The following is a 4,470-nucleotide window of genomic DNA, read 5'->3' as shown; positions in this document are numbered from 1 at the left end:
ATCTCATAAAGGCGATAGCCTACGGGCTGATCCCGATTCGTGTTACCTCCGTCTCTCGACCGGAGAGGCCGGGGTGGAATCGGGTAAAACCGAAGAAGAAGAAGCAACGGTTCTCGGTAGATGCGGCCTCATTTGAGTTGTCCCCGCCGGGTGATGGGGGCAACTCCTAAATCCCGAAGGAACCTAGGCCTACCGAGTCTATGCAGCAAAGAAATACCCCAATCGACCCTCGAAAGCTGTGGGCAAGGATGGCACCGGCCGTTCCTCACGAGCTGCAGGTGATGTTGATCATTCCACTGCTGCTCCTTCTCCCACTCAGGAAGATAAGATTTGCGATTTCTCCCCTGGAGAAGATGCAGCTGCGGTCAAGTCTGTTAAAGCTCCCTCGGCTCTTGCGGAGGGATCCATCCAGGAGCAGCTATTACAGATTCGCCCTGATCCCCCTGACTTGTTACAACCGAGAGACTTCAAAGGCGACTAAGTCAAGTCGCAAAGCCCCAAGCGGAAGTAGGTTCTCTCATCCCTTTTTGATGTTTTTGGATTACGAAATGTGAGAGGAATCATGGACCTGTGCGAAGGGCCGAGGTTAGGAAGCTTGTTGCTGTAAATAAGTTGAGCCTTATTGGCCTTTTTGAGACGAAAGTCTCGGAGCAGCTTTTTGATTCTATTTCATCCTCTATTCTAAGAGGATGGCGTTGGACCACTAATTATGACTATGCTCCTAGAGGCGAGAATCTGGATTGGATGGAACCCAACTTCCGTTGATTTTGATGTGATATCCCTTAATGACCAAGCCATCCATGGTCGTTTAAATATGAGTTCGTCCAACTTTTCTTGCTGCGTTTCTGCTATTTATGGTGAGCACACCTTTGTGCGTCGAGGCCTCTTTGGGATGATCTTATCTTTTGTGATGAGCTCTTTCAAGATCTTTGCTTGGTTAGTTTCGGGTGACTTTAATGCAATCAAAGATCCTTCTGACCGCTTTGGTGGCTCTAATGCTTGGATCCCTGTTTTGATGACTTCAAGCTTTGTCTGGATCAAACGGAACTTGAAGATCTCAGGTACTCAGGCCTCAGATTCACATGGTTAACCTCGGTGGGAGAAGCCAGAAAGATGCGAAAGATCGACAGAGTTCTTGTGAACTCTAAGTGGAGGATGGACTTTTCTTATTCGGAGGCGTCCTTTCTCAACCCTGGAATTTCAGATCACACCCCTATGGTTGTTAGGGTTGTTGATCCGCAGCCAAAGAGAAAGCCTTTTAAGTTTTTTGATTTCTTGGTTGATCATCCGGATTTCCGGTCTACAATCTCTCATGCATGGAATAGTCAGGTTTGGGGTGTTCCGATGTTTAGACTTGTTTCTAAGCTAAAGGTGGTGAAAGCCCGCTTAAAGGAGCTTAATATGGAAGCCTTCTCGGATATCTCACAGAGAACCCTTCAAGCGAGGGAAAACTTGTGTTCTACTCAGATGCTCCTTCAGTCGGATCCTGAAAATATCTCGCTTGCTGAACTTGAAAGAGGTCAGCGGAGTGCGTTTATTGACCTTCGTCGTCAAGAAGAATCATTTTACAAACAAAAATCCAGAATTAGATGGTTGAAGGAAGGTGAGCGTAATACAACATTCTTTCACAACTATGTTAAAGCTAGATGCCTCAACAACCGAATTCTCTCGGTTAAGGACTGCGGGTGTGGTTGTTTCGGATCCTGTTTTGGTGCCTAAAGTTTTCCTTTCCTTCTTTACGGATCTCCTTGCCCCTCGGGTCAATTTGGCTAAACCAGATCTTCAAGAGCTGACTTCTCTTATTCCGAGGCCACTGACGGAGGGCCAGGTATGTTCTCTAGCCTCACCGATGTCTGATTTGGAAATTAAGAATACTTTGTTCTCGCTAGCCAAAGGAAAGGCCCCTGGTCCAGATGGTTTTACAGTAGAATTCTTCAAGAATAACTGGAATATTGTGGGATCCTTAGTTGCGAGGCGGTGCAAGATTTCTTCTCCTCGGGTTTTCTTCTAAAGGAAGTCAATGCGACTATCCTAGCCCTTATCCCTATGGTGCCGAATGCTTGTGAAGTGAATGACTTTAGACCAATTGCATGCTGCAATACTGTCTACAAGCTTATCACTAAAATATTGGCCAATCGAATAGCACTTGTACTTCAGGATCTTATCAGTCCTACCCAGAATGCATTCGTTAAAGGAAGAAGAATTAGGGATAATATCTTATTGGCCCAAGAGTTGTTTGCAGGTTTTCACCTTGACCCATATCTTCCAAGATGTGCGGTAAAGGTGGATTTCCGTAAGGCATATGATACCATTGATTGGGATTTCCTAGAGCTCACACTTACGGCTTTTCGGTTTCCTCGGTGGATCCTCACTCGGATTATGGCTTGTGTTCGTACACCCGGGTTCTCTATCTCTATTAATGGGGAGCTTCATGGCTTCTTCCCGGGAGGCAGAGGTCTTAGGCAGGGCGACCCAATGTCACCATATCTGTTTACTTTGATCATGGAGATCTTCTCGGGCATTTTGAACCGAAGGTCCTCAGCCAAGGAGTTCAAATACTTATGGAGATGTAAATCTTCCAAACTCACGCATCTGTTTTTGCGGACGATGTCTTTCTTTTTGCCAAGCGGATTGGAAGTCGGCTACGATCCCGAAAAGAAGCCTCGACATTTTCTCTTCTTGGAGTGGACTTCTTCCTAACAAAGAAAAGAGCGACATTTTCCTTTCGGGAGGTGATCCTTCTCTACGTAGCAGAATCCTCCTGGCCTTCAGATTCCAAGAAGGAAAACTCCTGGTTCGATACCTTGGAGTGCCGATCATTTCTAAAAGGTTGAGCAAGGGAGATTGTGTTCAGCTAATTGACCGCATCACCTCGCGGGTTCGCTCCTGGTCTCACAGATTTCTCTCCTTTGCGGGGAGGCTCCAGCTTATAAGGTCAGTGCTTCATGCAATTCAATCATTTTGGACTAGTGTTTTCACTTTGCCGGCTTCGGTAATCCTGGGGATTGAGAATATTCTACGTAGATTCCTGTGGAAAGGTACTTCTTTGGCCACGGGAGGTGTGAAAGTTGCTTAGGCGGATATTTGTTTGCCTAGGGAGGAAGGGGGGCTGGGTATTCGATCTATTAAGGATTGCAACAAGGCCTCAATGCTGAAATATATTTGGATTTTGTTCAGCGATAAGGAATCGTTGTGGTGCCGCATTTGGATTCACTCCAACTTCTTAAAAAGCATAACTTCGGGTTGCCCAAACAGCCTTCAATGTGTGCTTGGAGCTGGAAAAAATTCTTCAATTAAGGGGCCCATTCGGGCAAAGTCCTTCGGGTGGGAGGTCGGTAATGGCCACTCTATTTCCTTGTGGTTTGATAATTGGTTGCCCGGTGGCCCTCTCCATCTACGGGTTCCTAAGCACTTTCTCTCGATTCCGACGTTCCTACTAAGGCGGCGTGGCGTTTCTCTATTCGCACACCGGCGGGTCTTGCAAACGGTGTCCGGAGGATCTTGGGTTTTCTTTTCCATCTCTCTCGGCTAGTAATGATCGCTTTGTGTGGCATCAACATGCTTCGGGTTCTTTCTCAGTGGCCTCAGCTTGGAATTTTATTAGAATTTCTAAAGCAAGAGTTCCGTGGACCTCCTTTGTGTGGGACAAGGACTTAGCCCCTCGGTTTCAGTTTCTTTTATGGCTCACCACTAAGAGACGTTTGCCTACCCAGGCTTTTTTCCTCTCTCATGGAAGAATTGACTATTCGGTGTGCACCTTTTGCAATTCTCAGCCGGACTCAATTGACCACTTGTACTTTGGCTGCAATTTTCCAGCAACTTTAGTTTACTAAGGCTACCGAGATGCAATTTACCGTGGAGAAATGGCACCTGGGAAGAAAACCTTGATTGGGCCCGGAGGTTCCTTGCTGGTAAGGAATTCTTTCATAGTCTCTCTCGGTATTCCTTTGGTGCTCTGTGCTATCTTATTTGGAAGAAAAGAAATGCCATGATTTTCCGAGGGGATTCGTTGGATATTCCCAATTTCAAGAACTGTTTGATTAGGATGGTTAAGGAAAAGACCCTTACTTATAGAGATGTGCGACACTCCAAGGAATCGGCGCCTCCAGAGAGGTTGGGGATTCGACCCAGCCATCTTTGTGTAAGTCTGCAGTTCTTTTGTTCTTCCGTTTTGCTTCCTTTTGATCCCCTGTCTCGGTCGCTGCCTTTGTGTTCCTGCCTTGCACAATTGCTTCACGGCCGTCCTTGGAGGTTTATGGTTGAAGCTGGTGGATGGGTAGTTCTACGTGTCCTGCCTTGCGCTCTTCCCCTTCACTTCCCTAGCGTCCTTGGTGGTTACGTGGCCAAGTTTTTGGCTGGGCAGAGTTTGTTATAGTTAGTGCTTTTGCCTTTTATGGCTTTTACGCGGCTCCCTTCCACTCTTGTGCTCTTGCATCTAGAGTGTAAGCTTTGGTGCCGTTTTTTGTTCTT

This window comes from Eucalyptus grandis, chromosome 8 (genome assembly GCF_016545825.1).
Source record: "Eucalyptus grandis isolate ANBG69807.140 chromosome 8, ASM1654582v1, whole genome shotgun sequence".
Lineage (NCBI taxonomy): Eukaryota > Viridiplantae > Streptophyta > Magnoliopsida > Myrtales > Myrtaceae > Eucalyptus > Eucalyptus grandis.
Note: the sequence above shows the minus strand (reverse complement) of the source record.